Below are 26,848 nucleotides of genomic sequence, written 5' to 3' on the forward strand. Positions count from 1 at the left end.
ATTCCACTATATGGACGTTTCCTTCTGAATCAGCCAGTGTCCACTCCTTTCCCAGTTCTTTTTGAAACTCGATGGCGAAAGCCCGATCTACATAACCAAGCTATTTTTTATGAAATAAAGAAAAAAAAAAGGTCAGGAAATGAAGACAATGTTGAAAAGAAGAAATTTTGGAAAAAAAAAAAAATATACATACTTCACCACGGCTGTTCATGCACCAAAAGACTCCTCTTGTTGGAAGTCTAATGATTTCTTCAGCACTGGGCGCCATTAAATGAGTAGTGGAGAAAACACCAAGAACTCAGTAGAAGAGAAAAAGAGTAATAGAGAAACCACCAGAAACAAAGTAGTAGAGCACCAGAAAAAAAGTAGGGTTAAGGATATTTTATAGAAGATTTGGTAGAAATGAGTACGGTTGTTGGGAAGCGAAATATTTAATGTTTAATGTTGAAATGATTATCTATATCTACCAAATCTGATAGGGAAGAGGAATCAATATTTTGAGAAATGTGTAAGAGAGATTACATTAGCCACGTGTATCTGTAAAAATACAAAATCAAGCAAGTCAGACTAAATTAAAAAAAGTACAATCTGAAAAATTGTGAGTTGATTGCTATCAGATACATGGAAAGCACACATTTATCAATAAATAAAGCCTTTAAATATCTTTTTTGATTTTAAAAAATTGTTTGATTTAATAAATATTTTTGAATAATGAATTTGTTCATTTTTAAGAAGTTTGATGATGAGAAATATAACATAAAAAGAATTCGTCCCAGAAAAAAAATCAATTCTCACAACATATAATGATTTGACATAAATAATAATAATAATAATAAGCATGTAAATCCAACGGTTAAAATTTAAATAATTTATAAAATAAATGATTGTTTAAAAAAATAAATTTTGAAATCCTTAAATTTGGAAATTGGGATGAAATGATTACCTGCTTCACAAACTCTACATAGGAAAAAACAATTAAATTTCGAAAAAAGTTTTGCATAGGAAAAAGCAAATAAATTTCGAAAAAAGTGTATCAGGAAAATAAAAAGGGCACACTCTATCTCAAAAAGAATAAAATAAATTATTGACTTAATTAGTCTGATACCTATTTAATGCAACCATTTATCAATAAACAAAAAGCTTGAAAATAAGAAATGATCTACCTTTTATCTTGTGGACCATAATGTTGATATAATATGAGCACAGTAACTTATATAATCATTTAAGGTATAAGTTATGATTTAAGATATAATTTGAGCACAGTAACACATTACACAAAGAAATTAAAAGTGTCCAAATAGTAAAAACGCTAAAAATTAATAAAACACATAGTTATTACTAATAAAACAAACTATTAAAATGTACACAAAAATGATGACAATACCTGTAAAGGTTCTTGAAACAAATAACTCACCTGAAATATTCTAGATAAAAAAAAATTATATCAGTTATAAAAAAAAATACTGATTAAAATAAGATAATAATAAAAATTTATATATATAATATATAAACGTATTGAAATTTAAGAAATTGTTTTAACTCTAATATTAACAGTACCTGAAACATTGTGTCCTGTGGTGAGACCAAAACATTATACAAAGAAATGTGCAATAGTAATTCTACAAATCATCAAAATATAGTGTGAATATAAATTAAATAATAAGGAGAGAGTAACGAATATACTGCAAAACTGTCCAAGCAGTGCTAATACTACATCAAATTTCTTCATTAAAATTACTTCCTTTTGAATCAATGTTGATATTTGTCCTTAATATCTTGAATGAGATATGATCATCCAGTACGCAACCCTCAATAGAATTTGACTCCATAAATCAAGAATTTCACATTGCCTTTCAAGAGCCTGAATAAAAGATTAAGTACACAAATAGGTACACGAAATTTGTAATAGTAATAATAAATTATGTAATTAATAATTTAAGTAAACATACGTCACCAAGTGCTTTACAGATTCATCATTTCTGAACTTTAATTTTACAAAACTGTTACTTCTTATAAGTAATTCCTGTAAAACATTAATTAAATTAAGCAAACTTGACAAAGATATGTCAAAATAAAAGATACGTACCATACTTTCAAGATGACCATGAATAATTGTGTCAAACAAAAGCATTGATCAAAACCTATAAGAGATAGTGTATATCAGTTCTTAAATTGTTGTTCATATATTACAAAAAAATATGATAAATAAAAATATATTTCAAATAAATAAAGAAATTTCATACCTCATTTGTAATGCTGTAAGTTAATACTTCAAACATTTTCGAATATTTCTTTGTAAACCACGTTAGTAGTGAAATTTGTGGGAATACCATTATCATCCAAAATCAATATCTTCAACCCTTTCTTAGATTTTACTCTTGAAAGAGCAACATATAATTGTCCGTGTGTAAAGACTGGACGGGATAGATATAGACCAACTTTATTCAGAGTTTGACCTTGACTTTTATTTATTGTCATGGCAAAACACAAAGATACTGGAAATTGCCTTCTTTGAAACATAAATGGCAAACCTGTTTCCGAAGGAGTCAAGTTCATTCTGGGAATAAATATTTGATCACCTATATTTTTCCCAGTAATAACTTTGGCACCAATAACATTTTTCCCCAAGTGAGTTACATGTAATCTTGTTCCATTGCAAAGTCCATTGGCTTGATCAATATTTCTTAGAAGCATTATTGGAACTCCGACTTTTAATTTAACACAGTGATTGGGAATTCCAGAGCATTTGATCTCATTTAAAAATTCAGTTGTAAACCACTCAGCTTGAGCATTTTCTTGTTCTTCACATTCGCAAGGACTGTCTGAACTTAAATAACAAACTTCAGATCCTGGTATTAATGATAAAATGAATTCATTCACTTGATCCCCACATTCTTTTGTTGGACATAATATTGCACCATCATCAAAAGAATCATCAGATGTCACATTGTTTATGTAGGAGGGATAAACAAACTCAACCAACTGCAGTAAAGGTTGTTCAACATCTAAAATTAAATTCTCTTCCGGTATTTCAATCATTCCTTGTCCCAACTCATTTAACTCCATATCTCCATCTCCAATGTGAAGTATCCAATCAGCAAACTCTTTTATTTCTGTTTTACTTTGAATTGATGTATCACTCTTTAATCTCATATTCTCTGTAAGTTTTAAGATTTTGCAATGTTTCCATAAGTCAGAGTAATTTACTGTTGCCTTCACAATGTCATACTTTGATCCATTTTTGACAACAGGTAATATCTGACGAAAGTCTCCTCCCAATACAATTACTTTACCACCAAAAGGTTTAAGAGCATTTTCTTCACTTACAGCTCTCATGACATCCCTTAAAGTTCTATCTAGGGCTTCAAAACATAACCTATTAATCATTGGGGCTTCATCCCATATAATTAATTTCGTTTTGATCAACAATTTGGCCCTAAGACTTCCTTGAGGAATATTGCATGTTGACTCTTCATTTATTACAAAAGGAATGCAAAAGGTAGAATGAGCTGTTTTTCCCCCTGGAAGTAACAAATAAGCTATACCGCTAGAAGCTACATTTAAAACAATAAACCCTTTTGATCTAAGACCAGTGGACAAAGTTTTCCACATGAAAGTTTTTCCAGTTCCCCCATAACCATATAAGAAAAAAAATCCACCAAGGTCTGACAGGACTGCTGTCATTATATTCTCATAAACTTCCACTTGCTCAGGAGTAAGAGTTTGAAAAAGAGAACAATGCATTTCAGACATTTGTATTTTGTCATAATTCAATTCATCAATAATGAATCTATTTTGATAAATAAAGGAATCAGAATGAATAGGTTCTAGCAGACTTGGAAAATCTTTCAAACACTTACCATTTGAAATTAATAACTCTTCTACTTGTAAAAGACAAAGGTTTTGAATTTGAGCATCTTCAATTCTAAGACCTAGGAAAGAAATTATATGTCATATAGCAATTATAAAATTATAAATTATAAATTTCAAATAAAATAATAAAATTATACCTGGTAGGACAAACTCCTTTCTTTTTTGGTATAAAATATCATCTGATAACAACTTCCATGTTTTGTTCCACACTTCATCTGGTCTACACATAGTATTCATCATTAAAAGGGTAACAAAGAGTCTTCTCAACTGATTTCCTGAAGCAAGGACACTGCACTCTATAATTGCATCAATAAACTCTTTATCATCTGCCAATAGCCCCATTGCATAGCATGCCTCTTTATATGTTTTGTGAATGAAACCATTAATAGTTTTGATATTATCATAGCTACAGCAACCCTTTTGATAATTCAACAATAACCTCAGATAATATAATTCCCCTGACCCTGCAGGAATATATGTTAACCTTCCAATACTAAGACCATTTTTTCTTGGCTTCCACTCTCTTCTGTCTGCCATCCAAACAAAAAATCTAGGGTATTCACAGTAAGTCAAATTTTTTCCCAGTGGATAAATTTTATTAGCTTCAAACCAAGCTAAAAACATTGTTGTTTTATGTTGATTGAAGTTCAATATTTCATCAATGTCTTCATTGTCTTTAAAAACAATTGGTTGCTCATACAATAGATGAAAAGTTAATCGTTGAACTGGAGGCCATCTATGATGGATATCAAAGGCAAATATTCTCCACACAGCTTCACATGGAGATATGTATCTACAATCATAATACTGTTTAATTTCATCAATAACTGGGGTCTCTGTAGAGTCTTTATCAGCAGTAGTAATTTTCAAATTGGCTCTATCTGGACCCTTGTTCACATATTTAAACAAATACTTGATTGAATTTGATTTGTTGCAATATTCTGTGTTAACATGGGCTTGATACCTCAGTAGTAGCAAAGGGCTATATGGCACAACATTTCTATTGTCCAACTTAATTCCATTTTTAAGAATGAATGTTCCATTATCTTAACGTTTATAACATGCATATCCATCCTCATCAATAGTAGTCAACAGTTTAAATTTCTTTGGGTAAAATTTTGAACATCTACCATTAATCATGCAAGGTGAACTTATTCGACTTACCCCGCAAGGGCCATGTATCATGTAGGTTGTCACTGCCTTTGACAATTTAGGATATAAAAATGCATCGGGTAATTCTGCAGAAATGACTCCATCAATATCTGTTGGATTTCTTAACTTATTCTCTCCATCCAACCACAGTAGTATGTGGGCATGAGGTAAACCCCTTTTTTGAAATTCCACAGTGTACATACCTGAAAGAATATGAAAAAAATTCTTCAAAATGTAATACATAATAATAAATCAAACAAACTGTTAAATATGGGTTAATGTGGATTACCTGCATTAACTTTGCCAAAATAGTCATTTTTTTTGAAGTCAATCATCATTTAATCTAATTTCATCTTGAAAACTCTACAAACAATGTCTGGCCTATCAGCAGCAGTTAATCCTTTTGAGGTAACAAAGTCACGTATTTCTGACCAATTTACGTTGCAGGTAATAGTGATAAATAGATCCGGATATCCAAATGTTTTGCAAATGGCCATAGCATCTTGGCAATTGTTGAACATATATCTCATTCCTCCTGTAAAAGATGAAGGTAAAACTATCCGCTTTCCAATTGCAGAAGAATTTGTTTCTCCTCGATTCATTGCTTCTTGTACGCCTTGCAAAATATCACAACGGATTGTTTTTTGGTTTAGCCTTATAAAAGACAATCTTTGAGCTTCAACCATTGTATATGCATCAACCAAAAATTGTTGAAACAATCGACGTGAATGGACTATATTCCCAAACTCCACATTTCTTTCTTGAATTCTAAATGCAATAAATTCCCTTAATGAAATACGACTTCTCTTACGTTCTCTGCTATTACTTCCAGAATTCCGTATTGGAATATGTTCTTGATACCCATCCTCTCCAAAGGGGAATATTAATGGATATTGTAATGGAATAAAGGCTGTATGTGTTTCATGGAGTCTATACATTTGTCCTGAATATTTTTTCACTATGATATCTCGCCCTACTTCCATGTTGCTCATATCACCCACAATTAATGCAGCTATCTCATCTGTTGTAGGGGTATTGTACACTCTTGGATCTTTGCATCGGTGTCTAAATAACCTCAATGCAAAATCTGAATTTACATCATCATGTAGAAATTCTCTTACTCTTCTAAAAGTTTTGGCCAAAACATTGTTGTCATCAATCATCTTGGTAAGATCTTCAATTAAGGATTTGTCAAACGTCACATTTTTCACTTTTGACCTACATGCAATTTTTAAAAATATATCATTAAAAATAATCTTTGAATTAATCCAGTAAATAGAAAGTAAGTCAGTAAAGTAACTAAAAATAACACATACCCAAAGTGAGATAATCTATTTGACACTTCATTTTGAGTGTCATATATGTAAAGTTGTGCAAACTTAGGAGATGATCCATTATTGGGGAGCAAGCTTCCAATCCTATGATAGTTTTGTCCATGCAGAATAAATTGAGGAGGGCCAGATCCATCATTTATCGAAGAGTGAATATTCCCTCCAATTGAAGTAAATGAAAACATACTATTGTAACTTCTAATATTTTGTAGATAGTGTTGACTTCGACTATCTTTCCCATTTAATAAATCTAACAGCAATTTAGGAGGTTTTTGTAAGAAAGGGAGTTGTACTTTTCCCTTTTGACAACAAATAGAAAAATCAACCTTAACATAAATCTTAGATTTCTGAGATCTTTCTTCATACCAAACCTCGCCCAAGCAGTATTCACATTGAATAGTAGGTTGTCCAAATTCAACAGTAGCTATTTTCAGAAAATTAAGAAAGGTGATCTATTACTTTTCTGATATAAATTGATTTAGTTTGATGAAGAAGTTATAGTTAAAGATATGCACCTTCATTTTCAGCTTTTGAATATAATTCAGAACTAAAAACTTGTCTGGTGTCATCTGAAACAAAAAATAATAAAAGAAAGTGGTTGTTACAAAATTAAAAAAAAAAGAATTATAAATTAACAATTTTTAGTACCATTATTTTCTTCATTTTGGATATCTTCGTCAAAATTCAATCTCTGAGTCACTGATTCAATGATTTCAACACTGTGTGTACCGGACTTGTTATGTAAGTTTAGTGTGTTACTAAATACATACCTTAAACTCCCTGCAACTGAATTACCTGGAGAAAATATGTTCCAAAGCAACAAATAATTAGTACTAAAACATGAGTATGATTTTGAAATTTAATTGACAAAAAAGATAAACGAAAAATCATTTACATTGGTTTCCTGAACTAACCTTGAAATTTAGGGGTAGTACAAATTGTTTGTAAACATGACAATGATTGAGAAGTTGCATCCATCACGTTCACATGACTCTTAGGGGTCACTAATTGCAAAACAAAATGATTTTTGTTAAAAAAATGTTTTTCATTAAATGAATTTTCATTCAGTCTATATTTCTACTACCTCTAGCTTGATCACCATTTTGCAGCTTTACCCAAATGTGCACAAAATCAGAGATTTTTTTTTTCAAAAAATAAAGAAATAAAATTATAATGTGCCATTGCTAGATAGTTTAATCAAATATAACGAATCACTGGTCGTAAACTAACCATGAGGAAGTTGAGTGAGGGTAATGTCTCCATGAGTAATTGTTTGCATTGATGACATTGCTTTGGTAGTAGAATTCATCATGTTTAACTGATTTTTAGGAGTAAGCTGATGAGAAGAAAGGAAATTTGAGCCTGTAATTCCAGATGTCTGAGAATCAAAATCCTGAATTGATTTAAGAGTACTTTGACCTAAAACAAAAACTTTCAATGAGTGATCGAATAAGATAAATCAATTAACATCAGTATATAAGAACTTATAAATTATTTTACATTAAACTTAATCTTAGAAAAATGATTTGAAGAACTTTAGCATTTGAGTGTGTTTGAACCATATATATATGATAATTATTACTACTTAATGATTTCAGTTTATTTAGAAAAAATATAGTAAAACATAAATTAGTACTATAATTGTAATGAAAACAGTTGAATTATCCATTAAAACTAACCATGAAGTTGCACCGTAAGACCAAATTCTTCATTACTAACTGTACTCATTGATGATAATACTTTTGGAATTGAATGCATGGTGTTGAATTCATTGTCAAGAGTCAGTTTTGCACAGATAGAATCATTTATGCTTGTATTTTGAGAACTTTGACACAAAAATTTCTTACTTGAGTTCACAATAGTTTGACCTACAAAAAAATAAATTAGGCATAAGATTTGACTTTAGTAATATAAAATGTTTATGAAATAAAATGTCACTGTTATTACCTCTTGTTGGATTAACCTTTTCTCGCTGACCATAAATGAAGTTTCCCTCTTCTACCTTTGCAGATTTGGCAACATCTGATTAATAAAAAAAAAAAATGATTCCACAAAAACAGTATATATAAAAATTGAAATGTTTATTGATGTAGTATTAGTTTAAATTGTTATGAATAAAACTTATAATACGTTTTCACTAACCTTGAAGCAATTCTAAATTACTAACAGTACTCATTGATGACAATACTTTGGTTGCTGAATGCATTAATTGATTGTTGGGAGTAAACTTCTCATAAACTGGGATATTTGTTATCATAATTCTTGATGTTGGAGAACCAAGATCTTCACATGAGTTAGGAGTACTTCCACCTACAACAATAAGTCATAATTGGTGATAAATAAGGTAAAGGGATGACAAATAATGCTAATTATATTTTAAATCTAAATTTAAATCTAAATATATATAAAAATAAGGTATTTAGGTTTCAGTACCTGTTGTTTTAACTTTTTTGCTGCGCAGTTCATATAATATATTTCTTCTTTTTCTTCTGTTATATTTTCCATTATCAGCATCGAGAACTAAAATAAAAAAAATTAGAACGAAAATCATATATAAATAGGATAAAGTACTTTGAAAGTAAAGAATATTGTTAAAGTTATACTTACCATTGTTTGAATCAGATATGCATGTTGTGTTTGGATTTTGATTCTCTGGAGAATAAAACCCATGTAAAATAATAAGCTGTTAAAAACTATAACATGCAATCTATTTTTTATATATTTTTACCATAAATTGTGTTGAGAGTTGATTCACTCTTACATCATAAGTGATTATTAACTTCTTTTATGAACCTAATTTTTAAATATATAATAAAAAAATTAGATAACAGTAAAGTTAAGTTCATAGAATTATGAGTTAAGTGTATTGCATTTGGATTAACTTGTTTAAAAATAAAAATACATGGATAAATTTTGACATTTAGTATTATTAATGATAAAAAAAAGGTAATTATGTTGACTACCTGTTGTTTTGACATTCTCTCTTCGCAATTCATACAATATATTTTTTCTTTTTCTTCTGGCATCTTTTCCATTATCAGCTGCTAGCAATAAAAAAAAAAAAATTACAGTGAAAATGATAAATAAAAATGCGGGATTCAGATATGCTTAAACTTATGCTTACCATTGCGGGATTCAGATATGCATGTTGTGTTTGGATTTTGATTCTCTGGAAAATAAAAATCATTTAAAAAAATAGGTCAAATCATAAACAAACAATAAATCTATTAAGAACTATAACATACCATTTATTTTTTATATATTTTTACCATAAATTGGCGTGACAGTTGATTATATATAGATCATAATAGACTATGAAATTGTTTTCTAAAAATAATTTTGAAATATATATCTATATCTATATGTATGTATATATGACACTTAAAAATATAAATATACATTGTAGTTGGTATACCTGATGCATTAGAATTTGTTTGAGAAAGGCTAAGAATGCTATTTCTTCTATTAATATTTTCCTTCAGTTTCTCCATAACTATTGAAAGTTGAATGACTGAACTTCAGGGAGTATTGTAGTAAGAACAAATATTTTCAGCCATAAAAGTATGTACTGTTTTCAGCAGTAAGTATGTAAAATATATTGTTCACAGTAGCTTTGTTTTGGCGCCAATTTTGACGGTATATGGTCACGCACGGGACTCCCTTTTATGTTATTACTTTGACATAATAAATTTATTAATTAACTATTAAAATATTGAAAAAAATGTGTAATATTTTTATATAATAATCATATCTATTTATATAATTATATAATAATTATATTTAATACTTAAAAATGTTAAACCAAAAATTTACCTTCCAAAAGGGATAACACTTGCACAATTTTTCTATATTTTGCATAATAAACAATCAAACTTCGAAATGTAAGAAGAATAAAAAAATTTAAAAATTTAGGTAGTATCAATGTTCGATGAAGAAATGCATGTGTAGAAGTTGTTGTGAAAAAAGGGGAATTTAACTTTTAAGATATGAAAACAAATTCCTATTCCAGTGCAAAAGAACAACGTTCTACTTTAAGCATTCTCATTAATGAATTGTTGGTTGACTTTTGAAAGAGGAAACCTGCAGGGAATAAATTTATCAGATTGTATATATAATAATATATATAGTAAATAATAAATATAGTAATATATGTGGACGGACATTTATCTAGGAACAATCATCTCTTAAAACACAGATGAACGAAGCAACCTCCAAAAACAGAAACATAAAGTACATCAATATACCCTGATCCCACAACCCTATTAAGCAAAAAAAAGGAACTTTGGCTAACTTTCTTTTGCACCATTCTAGAACAGCTTTTCTGTTTAACAAAAAAAAGGAATTCTTCCATTGGATATATCTGAAATAATACACAACATGCAAAAACATGTAGTATATGTATACCGCCAAAAAAAAGTGACTAAAACAAATATTCTCATTTTGTATTTACTAATTTCACTAAAACAGAACTTAAAATAATTATTATACCTTAAATCTGTGAACTTAAAACATTTAAAAATGGAAACTTTAATCAATATTTAGGGTTAGGATGAAAAAAGATCCAAACTTTAATTACCTTTTCCATTCCATGGATACCTCTGCAGTGCCTATTTTTACCAAGTTCTATACTGGGAAATCAAAGAAGAAGAGAAAGAGTTTTTTTGTCTTAAATGCATGCACCTTTAATTAATATTTATGGTCGGAATGAAAAAAATCAAAGCTTTAATTACCTTTTCCGTTCTAAAGCGTTTGAGTTGTACCTCCCAGAACCAAGCAGAAACATAGTACACCATGGAGAGCAGATCTGGTATCTGATATCTAATATAATGAACAAAAAGAAGATGTTGAGACAAAGATTGTTTCTAAAATGTAAAATATAGATATCAGTTGGCTTATGAATGTCGAAGAAGATGAAGATGATAAGGGACAAATGAGTTTGAACTAATAGAACCAACTTTATGTGCTTCCCCAGAAACTTCTTCATTCATTTTGTTAATGATTTACACTCAAAATTCTGTTCTTAACTTATTTTGAATCTGCACTAATATTATATTTATTTTAATTTGTTTTTTATTTATTTTTTAATTTAACTTCGAAATTTGTAGTCAGTGGAACTAATGATTACTTGAAAGTTCTGGAATTCTTAAATAATACTTTATACAACTTTTTATTATTTTAAAATAAGATATATTTCCTTTCTTCGGATTTTTTAATTTTTCTTAATAATATTTTTATGCTATATAACATTTTAACTGTTTTTTTTATTGAACTTTAACATTATAATAAGTCTGGTTAAATATAAAAATTCTGAAAGTGAGGAATATATAAATATAGAAATATAGAAATATAGAAATAGTGAAATTCAGAAGTTTAAATTTAATTTAATTAAATTAAATATAATACACAAAAAAATTAACATTAAAATTACATAATTTTACAATGACTTGTAAATTACAATACATTACAATTTAAACTAATTTAAATTAAATAAAACGATTTCTTATACTATGTTCCCATAAGATATATATACATAAAAAATAAAGTATTAAAGACCAACTTCCTTCGTTAAGTTGAACCTGCAAAAAAGATACTGCAAAATAATTATTGCAAGTAAAAGTATAATTCATTACATATCAAATGAAGTCCTTGTAAATAAAAAAATGTGTGTTTCTTCCAATAGAAACGAATTGTAGGCAAATTCATATTGAACTATGAAGTCACCTGCAGAAATAAATAAGAAATATTTTGAAAATGAAATAGTATTCATAAAAATTTTTAAAAATTAGAAAAATAATACTGAAAAACAAACAAATGTACATCAAAAGGTTTCGAGATAAAAAAATAGTTAATACAACAATAACTAATAACATAATAATTAATAATAAAAAATATAAACATAAACATTGTATAGAAAATCCAATTAATATGCATGCATTCAAAAATATAAAACAGGCTTATGATTTTTTTAATATACTGGCAATTCTTATAGCATTGAGCATATTTAGAAATGCCAACGCATTATTAATATGCCAGATAAGAAATGAAAAATTAAAAGCATATATATATATATATATATATATATACATATTGAAACGAAAGAAACACTAAACAATAAATACAAAGAAATAAGATGAGCTAATTAAACAGAACCACAATGAAATAAAAATAAAGAGTAAACAAAATAAACTGTTCTTGTTTCCTCAAAGTGGAAACTGGATACTTCCCAACAAAAAGAAGCAATACTTGCAAAAATAAATTAACTTAAACAAACTAATATAGTTCAAAACAATAACTGATTATCCTAAGCACTAAGTCTTTTGTAGTGACACGTCTTCAGTAGTAGAACCCTGATATCAGAAGAGGGCTTCTTGTTACATTCAAATATAATTTTGTCATCTTCACGAATAGAATGAAGACGACAAAATTGTTTCCACCCGTTACAGAGTGTAACGCTTCTGGAAGGAAACTTGGACTTGAAAATGGTGCATTCAACAGCTTCTAGCCATCCATGTAGATTAACCTTCTTGAACTTCCCTCTACGAATATATTCAGAAAAAGGAGAAGGCAGATCCTTAAACAATAACGAAAATATTAGTTAATAATTAGTTAATAAAAGAAATAGAATATATTAATATCCATTTAAAAAGAAAGGATGGTAAACTTACCACATATCCTCCAAAGACCTGTTTCGAACTCAACTTTAAGCCAAAATGTATAAAGGGGCCACTGTTGAGCGGCAACCTCCCTTCAACTTCCTTCAGAAATTTTGTCAAAATCATTTCACATAACTCCCCCATAAAAACAGTTATATGGAAGGAGTTATTACCCACGTAACGGAACAATATATTGTGGTCACCTTTAAACCCATAAAAATCACTCAGACGGGACCATCCATACACAATTTGGGGACAAAGTATATCTTTGTTATAATATACTATATGAATATTGCCTTGACTGTCGCTGAGGGTCCATTCCTCCTCCAGTTCATTTTCAAACTCGATGGCGAATGCACGATCCACGTGTCCATTCTATCCATTTTAAAACCATAAAAATACTTAAAGAACTGAAAAAACTATGAAAAGTAAGGAATTTAAGAACCAAAAACATACCTCCCCACGAATGTTAACTGTTGTAAATAAACCTTTCCCACTAAGTTTTACGATCTCTTCGGGAATGACAGCCATGACAATGAGAAAAAGAAAGATCAAGATAATAGAAGTAGGGAAGAAGTATAAAAGACTAATAGCAATAGGTTTCTGAGTAATAGAAAGCCCTACGTTACTTATATATAACAATCATACCTTTTCAATCCCAAATCTGCGCTAAATTTCCTCTGAAGCAACATGTTTTTTCAGTTACTAAATTAAATAATTAAAAAAATAATTAAAATCAAATAATGATAGTAAAATAAATTAAGAAAAAATATTCATAATTAATAATGAAATAATATTAAAGTAAAAAAAATGAATATGAAAAGACAAAACTTTAAAAAGCATAGTAGGTTAGGTGTTAGGTGTTAGGTGTTAGCTGTAATTATTCTTTGACGTTTCCATTTTACATTGCCTTATACAACAGTGTTTTTTCAGTTTAAATAAGTTATTAACAAAATAAAAAATTAATAAAAATACAACTATTTCAATAGATAAATAAAATGAATATTAATGATACGTATAATTAATAATTAATTAGCATTATATAATAATAAATTAAAATAGTTAACATAAAACTGTATTATATATAAATAAATAAATAAATAATAAATAAATAAATATATACATAAGTATAAAATAAATATAATATAAAATATATTAAACATATTAAATATTATTAATATATCATATTATATATATACATATAATTAAATTAAATACTTAAACCCTAACGTCTAACATTAAATAACATACATGTAATTAAAATTTAAAATTGAAAATATAATTTCATATTGAATTTAAAATATAATATTTTTAACTTCTGTAATTATTACTTCTATCCATAATTTTTAATAAATTAGTCTTGGAAGATGAAATGAATACTTTGAAAAAAGTGTAAAAGATATAGAAGAGACAGTTGATGCAAAAATAAAAAATAAAAAATGAACTGATGCATTAATTGCTCTGACACGTAGTTAATGCTATCCTCTAAATCCGTTTGAATTCTTAGAGGTTGAGTGTAAGGTGAATTTTTGTTTAAAAAAATTCTTTCTCGTAAGGACAAACATATCATTACACAAAGAATTATTTTTTATCACATACTAAGATATTATGTATAAAAAATGAATTGACGAAAAAAAGAATAACTCTAATAAAGGAAAACAATACCTGTAATAAAGGAAAAAATTCCCTGGGAAAGGAAAAGAATATTTCAATAACCTTCACAAAAAAAACACAAATTATAATTATTAAAATATTATATAATTCAATATAAATTTATGAATTAAAGAAAAAGTAAAAGTTGAGGCACTTACCATTACGATTCTGATATTTAATGAAAGAACCATTGTTACAAAATAGAGTTACAAAAAGTATGGAATAATATGAATTACACAAAAACAAACTCATTAAATAAATTAAAATGTAGACATAAAATTGAAAAAAAAACAAAAATATAACAACTTCAAAATGAACTATAAAATAAGTACGTACCTCAAAGATAATGTCAACATATGAAACTAACAATATTACATAAACAGTTTTAAAAATAGAATTGTACTGATACATCATAACATGTTCTACATAGAAATTAAAGAAAGCCCACAATACATGAAAATAGATCATTCAAGTTACAAAACGTTAGAGAAATAGTATGAAATTATAGTACTCCCTTTTCGATCTTGATATTTTTCCTTAATACCCTAAGCAGGATATCATCATCAGGTGTGTGAGCAGGTGAAGCAAAATCTCTTGTAACCCGTGGAGCAACAAATTCAGTAACAGTACCTAACACACTATCACTGCCTAAATCAATAGTTTTAGATTGCAATTCAGCAGCTTCAGTGGAGAATTTATTAAATAAATCCTGCGATGATAGCAAAACATATTAGTAAGAGTAAATTATTCACTTTTTTAACTTAATACTTTAAATGATAATTACCTGAGAAAGTGGTACAGAAGACTCATCCTGTTGGACATCTTTAATAGTACACAGTCGTTTCTTCTGAGAATGAAGTTCCTTCACAAAATGATAAGTAAATTAAATTAAACAAAAACAGTATAAATAACGAATTTAAGGGTAAAATGTAAGTAGGAATACACTCAAATTAGGAAACATACCACATTTTCAACACGACCTTCACAAAACCTTTGTATAGTACTATCATCAATACAAACTTTTTTGACACGAAATGATTGATCAAACCTAACAGATTGATCTTTAACACAACCAACTTTAAACAAAACAGCTTTGTCAATCAAAAGATCAAAGTCTTTTGGTAGTACACCAGAATCACCGTTCTAAATATTAAAAAAAAATATCAATTAATATAATAACCTTTTCTTAAATGCATAAATAAACAAATGCATGGTTCGATAATTTACCTTATCATGACTTTCAAATAATTCGGCGCAAGATTTATTGATCAGTGTAGTGGCATCCCTGTCAAATAGAACGAAAGTCGTAGAATCCGTTTCATCAATCACTCGCAGCTTCAGCTTATACCTGAAATATAAAATACAGAAAGGTTTACAAATTATATCTATAATATCTATAATTTAACGAAAATAATTAATAGTTAATCATTAACAAATTATTAAAAATAAATTCATGCAAGTACAAACACTACCTCTGTTGGACTTTGATAACATGTTTGTTACATTTCTCACAAAAAAACATTTTGGAATCAGGGTAAACAGCTTTACCGCATAAGCAAGCTGTGTACCACCAATCGTCATCAGACACAATATGTTTTATTGTAGCTAAGATAACAAAAGTGCTTTCCTGTAAAAAGAAAAAAAAATTATCTTCAAATATTAATAATCGATTTCAATACACTGTTAAAAAACATTAGTAATACCTCTTTGCAATCTTTCAGGCCTTGAATAGTATTTCTATGAATGAAGGTGATGAATTCATCCTCAACATTCTGTTTTCCAGAGTCACACAATTGACTGAGTCCTTGTGTAGGAGAATCCGAACTTTCAATCATCCTACAGATGTAAAAGTTGTAGTTAGAAAGGTTCATACATTTTAATTATCGAAAAATAATATATTAAACTAACCTTTTCTTGAGTTCGGTTGCATCTTTGGACTTATCATTATATATTATTTTCATACATTCCAAGCAATTTTGTATAAAAACCTTGTCTACATTAAAATTAAAATATAATGTAAATAAAATAATAAAATAAAAAATATAAATAAATTAGAAATTCAACACTTGACATACCCTTGAAAATTTTGACTTTAGCAAAATGCACACTGATGACAATATTTTCCAGCTCTCCAGATGACAGAAATGCATTGAGCTCATCAACATAGTTACCAAATAAAGTACACTCAATGCAGTAGCTGTTGTAAATTAAAATTACAATTGTAAGAACAAATATTTTGGATTAGTTATGGTACAAAATATTAGCTTACCCATCAGCTTCAATAGAAATTGCATTTAACTTAGTTGTTGACCCTGATCTATTCAGCTCTCTTTCAGTTCCCACACCAGTTAATATTCCAATAACATCTGTAAAAACATATTCATTTAAAAACATGTTCAAACAAATCTGTTGAAGTAAAAGAATATTACTAACCGACTAAGTAGTCCGTATCAAATCCAGGCGCCTTTAACACAGAAATTGGTGTGTAATGAGGTTTCGGACATGAGACCAGATCATTACCAATAGAGCTTACTTTGGTTCCAAACTGAAAATTGATTTTGTATTGGTGACAGGTAGTGCGATAAGATCCTGAATTAGTAGACACACTAAAGAAATTGAAGGAATAAACTTTATCCTCAAAAATATCATTTTGAAATTTATAAATTAGAGTTCTTCTAACGGAAACATGAATTCTATCACCCTGAAAGATAGCAACAAACATTAAGCATGATTAATAAAAATGACATTAAACTGTAATAAAAAAAAATATGGAAGAAAATGATAAAGTATTTTACATCTTTGTCTTGTATGACCATTTCCATGGAGAATGGAAACTTTGTTTTCTTGAAATCAGAAACAAACCACAAACGTATAACCCTTGCTATCAGGATCCAATTTTCACTTTGTGGATTAACATCTTTCACACAATTTGTATTTTGTCTTGACACAGACATTGTAAGGGTGACCTTTGAGTAAAAGGAAAATGTAGTATGCAATGGTCAATGTGAAACACAAAACATACCCATATATATACTGAGGAGGTGGTAAGGAATTATTTTCAAAAATATCAAAAAAACAAATTTACAATTTCAATGAATGACAAAAAGAAAGTTAAGCATGTCAGGTTTCATACAGAAGAGATTAAGCCTATAAAAAATCGAAACTGTAAAAAGGGCAAACATTTAAACTTCAAGGATTGCGATTAATGAAATTGTGGTTTGAATTTTAAAAGTAAGGTTGAAAGTACACAATTTTTGAAATTGCCAGCATGATAGGAAAACCCTACTTTGCAAAGAAATGGAATTTTAGGTACGTTTTCAAAGGAGATTTGAAAAAGAGGATTCTTGTTTAGCACAAAAAAAACCTTACTTTGAAATTATCAAAAATATCAAAAAAACAAATTTACAATTTCAATGAATGAAAAAAAGAAAGTTAAGCATGTCAGGTTTCATACAGAAGAGATTAAGCCTATAAAAAATCGAAACTGTAAAAAGGGCAAACATTTAAACTTCAAGGATTGCGATTAATGAAATTGTGGTTTGAATTTGAAAAGTAAGGTTGAAAGTACACAATTTTTGAAATTGCCAGCATGATCGGAAAACCCTACTTTGCAAAGAAATGGAATTTTAGGTACGTTTTGAAAGGAGATTTGAAAAAGATGATTCTTGTTTAGCACAAAAAAAACCCCTACTTTGAAATTTCTGAAATAATACACAGATAGACAGAAAGTGGAAACCCTAACAGAGAAATCTTACCAATTTCATATAACCATAGACTCTTGCTTTTGCATGCGGACGAAAGAAGGAAAAAATCTTTCCTTGGTGCTTGATATACTGGGGAATCAATTTGAAAACATGAAAATCAAGAAACAAACCTATAAAAGTAGCGGTGGCGTTGACAGATTACTGAAACCCTAAACAACTGAAAGAGGAGAAAAAGTGATATAATGGCTTAACATAATCAAGTAATAAAAACAAAAGAACCAAATCAGATCTCTGCAAAATTATATTTGAAAAAATGAAAACTTTTTAATACTTACTTAGCAAAACAGGAAAATGAAGATACAAACCTCTGAAAGTAGCTGTGGGGTTGACAGATTCATGAAAAAGGAAAGGAAATCAAAGAAGAGAAAAGGTTGGATACAAAGAGCACAAAACAACATTAATGACTTAAGCCAAGAAGGTAATAGAAACAAAAAAATCAATGCAACGCATGCGGGTAAAGGTTTAAAATCAGATCTAAGTTTACTGAAAGTATGGTTTCATGCAGCTCGGTGAGAGTATTCTTGTTGTGTTTTGGAGGAACAAACCAATTCCCCTTGATGATAAAGATGACTTCAAGGAATGAAAATATTTGACTATTATTATGTACCCCTAATTTTTATGTGGGAACATGTTAGATTAAGGATTTAGGATGAAAATGGGAGTGTCAGATCTTAGAAGTTTAGAAAAGTTTTGAACCAAATGTAATAATAATTATAATCTTGGAATCCCAAATATTGTGTGGCAGAAGATATGAATAAAAAAAAGGTAATTAATATTAATAATGTTGTTGAAATTTTTAAATTTAAAATTTTAAATTTGAAAATCTGAAAAATTAAATATTTGAAGTTTATTAGTAATAATAATAATCTTGGAATTATAAGTGTGCAGAAAAGTCAGAAAAAGAAGATACAAATAAAAAAATAATTAATGATCTTGGAATTGTATAATTTGAAAATATGAAAAATTAAATATTTGAAAAATAATAATAATAATCTGGGAATTGGAAATAAGTTTGCAGATGCAGAGAAGTCAGAAAAAAAAGATATGAATCAGAGAGGTAATTAATGATCTTTGGAATTGTAAATTTGAAAATTTGAATAATCAAAATTTTTTAAGATTATTAATAATAATAATCTGGGAATTGAAAATAAGTGTGCAAAAGCAGAGAAATCAGAAAAAGAATATTTGAATCAGAAAGGTAATTAATGATCTTGGAATTGTAAAATTTGAAAATATGAATATATAAATGGGGCAGAAGCAGAGAAGTCAGAAAAAGAATATATGAATAAAAAGGTAATTAATAATCTGGGAATTGGAAATAACTGTGCAGAAGCAGAGAAGTCAGAAAAAGAAGATATGAATCAGAGAGGTAATTAAATATTTGAAGATTATCTGGGAATGGAAAATAGGTGGGAAGTCAGAAAAAATTAATGATCTTGGAATTAAAAAATTTGAAAATATCAAAAATTAAATATTTGCAGATTAATAATAATAATAATCTTGGAATTCGAAAAAAAGTGTGCGGCAGCAGCAAAATAAGTTAGAAAAAGAAGATATGATTCAGAAGAAGATATGAATCAAAAAGGTAATTAATGATCTTGGACTTTTAAATGTATTTATAGATTTGAAGATTATCTGGGAATTGAAAATAAGTGGGAAGTCAGAAAAAAGAATATATGAATCAAAAAGGTAATTAATGATCTTGGAATTAAACAATTTGAAAATATCAAAAATTAAATATTTGCAGATTAATAATAATAATAATAATAATAATAATAATAATCTTGGAATTCGAAAAAAAGTGTGCGGCAGCAGCAAAATAAGTCAGAAAAAGAAGATTTGATTCAGCAAAATAAGTCAGGTAATTAATGATCTTGGACTTTTAAATGTATTTATAGATTTGAATTTGAATTTCGAATTTGAATTTGTCTGAAGAGTACATTAATGCGAATAAAAATTTAAAACAAAATTGATAACCAAAATAAAGTAAAGAATTAATTTTCTATACTCGACATTACAACAATTTGGAAATTACATCTATCTATAAATAAATTCTGAATACAATATTGAATTTTGAAGCACTAACAACACCATCATATGAATTGGGGTTAGTCCACTTTCAAAGATCAGTTTGTGGTCTTCACACAGTACATGTATCTGACAAAATTTCCTCCATCCACAACCAAATTTAACAGAAGCTTTTTTTGGCCTTAGGATAAAGATCCTAAAAGAAAATAAACACATGTATGAGATTTATGAAATAAACACAAAAAAACACCATTAAAGATTTTATCAGCAAAAAAAATAAACAATGAAAACAACAATGAGAACCAAGGAAGGAAAAGATTTCACCTTGATGCTGAAAAAAAGATGGATATCAACGAAAATCCCATTCCACTTACACTACCGGTTGCTGAAGAAACTGAAATGTATATGGAAAAATACCAGAAAAGATTAAATCAACAGCAAAGTGAAAAATGAAAAAAAAATGAGGACAGACAAACACATGAAGGAAAAGATCTCACCTTGGTGCTTGAAAATCCATTCCACTTCCACTACCGGTTGCTGCAGAAACTGAAATGTAGATGAATATCATTTTGATGCTGTCAAAAATAACAAAAAAACACAAAATCAACCATGTGAACAACAAAGAAACAAATAAACGGTCGAAAAATGAAAAGAACGAAATTTGATCAGAAAAACAAAAAAAGATTTAATTTTTATGCGGTGGAAAAAAGAAATCGTAAATGAGATGAACAAAATCCACCTTGGTGCTTGAACATGGTTGATATGAACGAAAATCCCATTCGACTTCCACCACCGGTTGGTGCAGAAACTGAAATGTAGATGGAAAAACTCCAGAAAAGATTAAATCAACAGCAAAGTGAAAAATGAAAAAAAAAATGATGACAGACAAACCGAGGAAGGAAAAGATCTCACCTTGGTGCTTGAAAATCCATTCCACTTCCACTACCGGTTGCTGCAGAAACTGAAATGTAGATGAATATCATTTTGATGCTGTCAAAAGTAACAAAAAAACACAGAATCAACCATGTGAACAACAAAGAGGCAAATAAACGGTAGAAATATGAAAATAACGAAACTTTGATAAGAAAAACCCAAAAAGAAGAAATAATAACCTGGAGAAATAGGAGAGAACCGCAGGAAACCCAAAGAAGAAGAAAAATCATCAGAAACATGAAAAAAACGAAACTTTGATAAGAAAAACCAAAAAATATTTCATTTTTATGCTGTGGAACAAAGAAATCGTAAATGAGAAAACACAGAATCAAGCATGTGAAGAACAAGGAGGAAAATAAACGGTAGAAACATGAAAAGAACGAAACTTTGATAAGAAAAACCCAAAAAGAAGAAATAATAACCTGGAGAAATAGGAGAGAACCGCAGGAAACCCAGAGAAGATCGGTGCAGGAAACCCAAAGAAGAAAAAAGTTCATCCTAAACATGAAAAGAACGAAACTTTGATAAGAAAAACAAAATAAGTTTTCATGTTTATGCGGTGGAACAAAGAAATCGTAAATGAGATGAAGAAATAGTCACCTGGAGAAGGAGAAGGCTGAAATGAAGAACCCAGAAATGAAGAATAAAGGAAACGCAGAGAAGAAGAAACCAAGAGAGATCGGAGAAGTTGAGTAATAGGAGAGAGAAAGGCTGAAAGGGTATATAAAGAAAGATAGTATTTAAAGAAATGGGATTTTGGACACGTGTAAGTCATATAGAGTGCCACTTGTCACTCCCAGAATGAGTTTCAGCTTGCTATTTTTAGTTAAAATTTGAATTTTTTTCTTTTTGAATTTTTTTTAAAACTTACCCTGGAAGTGCCTTCTATTTGTTATATTTATAGATATGGTAGAAAAAATAAGAAAGGGCACAATGACCATAATACAATAATAAAATTAAATATTAATATAAGGATAAAATGGGAAAAAAATTGAGAGCAGTTAAGTGGAGAATAAGAAATGAGACCATAATATAATAATAAAATTAAATATTAATAAAAGGATAAAATAGGAAAAAAAATTAAGAACAGTTAAGAGGAGAATCCCCTTTATATATAGGTATAGATTATCATTATTTTAAAAATTTATTTTAATTATTATTAATATTATTAAATTTATAATTTATAATTAATTTTAAATATTATTATTATTTTAATATTTTAATGTTTATATTATTCATAATAATAATTTATTATTATTAAAAATTCTTTATAATATTATTATTTATTTTATTATAATTATTATATTATAAATTTATATACATAAAATATAGATTATCTTATAGAATTATATACATTAATTATTTTATTTTTATTAATATATATATATATATATATATAATATTTTATTTTCTTTTAAATATATAATATTTTTATTTTTATCATAAATATATTTAATATTTTTATTTTGTAATATAGTTAATTATGTTGTATATATAATTGATTTTATATTTTTTTGTCAGCGTAATATAAGTATAATAATATAAAAGAATACTATTTATGTGGTTTTCTTTCGTAAATCATTGAATACTAGGAAGAAAAAACTTTTTTCCCAAATCCACTACAATGGATGCAAACGGAATAAATCTGTCATTTCATCAGGATGAACACTATTAACCCAGGTCAAAACACAAGCTTATAGTGTGGAGAGCAACATTTATTGAATATGGGTGGCATGTTTCTATTGAGAAATCTCATGTCTTTAACCCATGAAAGACACATCGAAGTGACAAGAAATAACTTGATCAATTTGAAAAGGTTAATTGAATACATATGGAAAAAATATTTCAGTTATTCTTTAGACACCTATTAAGATTATTATAAAATATTAATTCACTACAATTATTAACTCCATTATTCGTGTTAATCCAAACCTATTTACATAAAAACTCATTTGAGTATAAAAAAAATCAAAATCAAATAAATTTGTATTTAATAACATTTATCATGTCAATAATAGAGTATTAATTATTTAGTTTTTTTTAGGTATAAGAACATTTTATAAATACTCCTAATGAGATGAGTTATTTCGGGTCTATAATGTTTTGTTTGGATTAGAGAGTGAAAAATTAAGGATATAGGAGAGTGAAAGTGTAAGAATTTGAAAAGAAAGTTAAGAATATTTGAATTGAAATATGTTAGAGTGGATGTCTCATGAAAGTTTATTGAAGTTTGTGAGTGATGTGATGATTATTAAAATATTTTGAATTATTTTTATAGGTATAAATTTACAAATTTACCCTTATCTTTAAAAACATTTTTATGTAAACTTGATTTAATTAAAATGTTATATATTATTATCTTTGAATAGTTATTTTAAAAAATAAAAAAATACAAGTTTCTTATATTTTTACAAATTCATTCTTATATTTTAAATAATTAATCAATTTATTTTTTATAATTAGTAATAATAATATTATATTATTTTATATAAATAATTCTATTATTTTAATTATAAATATTTTTTTATTTTATTTTTAATATTATTATTAAATATTTGATATAAATAAAATAAAATAAAAATAATAATTAATAATAATTTTATTTAATTTATATTCATTATAATTTTATAAATATTATTGTTATTTTAATATTTAAATATTCATATTATCAATATTAATATATTTTTTATTATTATAATATATATATATATATATATATTTATAATATTATTATTTATTTTGTTATTATATTATATAATTAAATTACATTATTATAAATAATTATTTTAATAATTATTATAAAATTTATATATCATAATCGATTAAGTTAACATATATAATCGTCTATGTTATAGAATTTATATACGTAATCAATTATTTATAGGTTATACCTAGTGGATTATATATATAAATTTTCAATATAATTATTTATCTTTATAAATATATACATATAATAATTTTATTTTTTTATAATTGCATTTTATAATTTAATTATATTTTTTATGTTTTATTATATGTGTAGTATATTTTTAAAAAAAATATAAATGTAGAATGTGAATAATTTATGGTAAAGATTATGAATAAAAATGAGAATATATAAGTTATTTTATATATTTGTGTATGACTTTCTCTCTTCTCCTCCTTATTTCTATGTAATTTTGAGAAAACTCTCTTTCTCATTCTCCCATCCTCTTCTATTTGCTTATCCAAATAGGAAATGTACCTTCACTCTCGTCTGAGTATGCAGGAACAATATACCCCTAATCCAATCAGACTGAAAAAAGAAATGATGCTTTTGTTTTTGAATAGTTATACAAATTAAATAATTTTCATAATTAATTGTTGACGTAATTGATTATAATCCCATGTTTTTTTGTGATCACGAATTTGTTTAGAAGAGAAAAAGAAAAAAAATAGCACTTTAACAAGAAAATTGGGGAAAGAAAACAAGGGTTTGTCTGACACGTAAAAAAAGGATGAAGTCAGATTGGTCCACCAATTGAAAAGGAATTCGAAACCTTGGCTCCTCCACCGAGGGCATGGACTCCCCAGTTGACGAGTCAGCTAGAAAAGAAAAACTATATATTTATTTTATAAAATTAAATATAACATATCTTAATAATTTGCTTTACATTTTATTTGAATATATATTTTTATTAGTATTAAAGTAAACAAATTTATAAAATAAATTAACAATAATAAAAAAAATAAAATTATGTTTTTTACAACAATAAATATTAAAATACATTATAAGAACTATAAATTTGATTTCTTTTTTATAATTTTTAAAGAAAATGATGAATTTTCATACTAACCCGTTATTAGCTCATTCACTAGGTTATTGAATTAAGTATAAAATACTTAAAATATTAAAATAAACCTGTTTTAAAAAAATTATCTAAATAAATTTATTCTCACTTTAATTCTTAAATCATACTTATTTATTTTCTGCACCGAATTTGGGAAACTATAATCAGTACTGAGAGATTTTCTTTTCCTTTTTATTTTATTTTAAAAACATTGAAAAATCAGGTTGACTTAAATTCTAACCTATTTTTTTCAAGTTGAGAATTCACCTCTCAGGTAACTAAATTCTTCAAAAGAAAGAGTATATAGGTCTACTTTGAGAATTAAAATAAAAATAATTTTATTTGAATAATATTTCTCAAATCCAAATTCAAACACTTAAGTTATTTTATTGTTTTTGATAGAATAATATATAAATTTAAAAGAAAAACATTGTAAATAAATAGTATTGATTTAAAAATACTACTAACATTTTAAACAACTTTCATATCTAAATATTTTTTTAAAGCTTATCTATAAATAATTAAAATCAACAAAAAAAAAATTACGGTTAAATTATATATTTTTATTTAAAAAATATTTAACTATTTATTTTCCATTTTTTATTAATCTGATCTATTCGTGTTTTAATATGTCACTTTAAACTTTGAAACTGAAATTTGGATGGTTGTTGTTTTGGGTTTCAAAATTTTAAAAAATCACAATTGTATCTTACTTTCTGAAAAATAATTTTAATTTTACTTTTTTTGTAAATTTTAATTACAAAATAAATAGATCGTTAAAGTTTTGTACCATATTAAAATTAATTTAAAAGTATATTTATGGTGACCGGTTACATAGATATGAGAATGATAAGGATGATAATATTAATATTATCGTGAAAATATGTTTCGAAATTCATAAAAAATATTTTTGAAAAAAAAAGTGAAATTCTTTGAAGAATGAGTTAGAAAAACATTTCTTTGAAAAAGTTATATTTCAAAATAAAATCAGGCACTTACTTCTCAGTATCTGATCACTTGCTTTCAAATTTATTTTCAAACATTTTAATTTTGTTTTGCATCTCTTTCTTTAATTACAAGACTTTATTTCAAGCATTTATTTCTCAGGACATTGGCATTTCTTGTCAGAATTTAAACTTCTGCTTACCCGTCTATGATTGAAGTACTTTGCTTTTACACTGTTTCTCCTTTCTTGGAGTTAAATTATTTTCAATTTTAACTGTAATTTTATACACTATCATTTTAAAGTTATTTTTCTTTCAATACTTTCCTTTAACTTTCGTTATCCAATTTTAATCCTCCCAAGTTATATTTTTAATTTCTGCGTAAAGCTTCTTTTAAAAACTCTGACACTCTGCTAATTGCTTTTGTCAATTAAGTTAGCATTCAATTCAACCACTATCAAGTTTGAATGGAGCACACGTTTTTATGCACATATATAATCCAGTTTAACAAAAACAAAACAGAATTAGCTACTTGTTTACGTATAAAGGTTCAAATTAAATTTTGAATTAAGATTTGAAGTCGTGTAACATGTTATTTAACTGGAAGTTAAACAGTGTTAAATGAAGTTGCGAGAACCACAATTTGATTCCAAGGTGAAAAACATATAAAGCTTTGTAGTGTAGTCCAATTGAAAACCAAAATCCACG

At 27.1% G+C, this 26,848-nt stretch overlaps 1 long non-coding RNA gene and 1 pseudogene across 3 annotated transcripts; both read right to left on the minus strand.

The window, feature by feature from the left end:
• Nucleotides 1-2,271: 2,271 nt before the first annotated feature.
• LOC137822231 (uncharacterized) lies at nt 2,272-17,616 on the minus strand (annotated as a pseudogene).
• Nucleotides 17,617-20,413: 2,797 nt separating this feature from the next.
• LOC150025186 (uncharacterized) lies at nt 20,414-22,252 on the minus strand. 3 transcript variants are annotated; one of them, XR_016515738.1, is made up of 6 exons: nt 21,988-22,252; nt 21,810-21,885; nt 21,194-21,444; nt 20,952-21,029; nt 20,779-20,848; nt 20,414-20,650 (listed from the first exon to the last, which is right to left on the minus strand). It is a non-coding gene; the product is annotated as an uncharacterized LOC150025186 (long non-coding RNA). The 3 variants fall into 3 exon arrangements; XR_016515739.1 differs by having other exon boundaries at nt 20,779-20,839; nt 21,810-22,252; XR_016515737.1 differs by having other exon boundaries at nt 21,810-22,252.
• Between the last annotated feature and the right edge of the window lie 4,596 nt (nt 22,253-26,848).

Source organism: Phaseolus vulgaris, chromosome 9 (genome assembly GCF_051622355.1).
Source record: "Phaseolus vulgaris cultivar YP4 chromosome 9, ASM5162235v1, whole genome shotgun sequence".
Classification (NCBI taxonomy): Eukaryota; Viridiplantae; Streptophyta; class Magnoliopsida; order Fabales; family Fabaceae; genus Phaseolus; species Phaseolus vulgaris.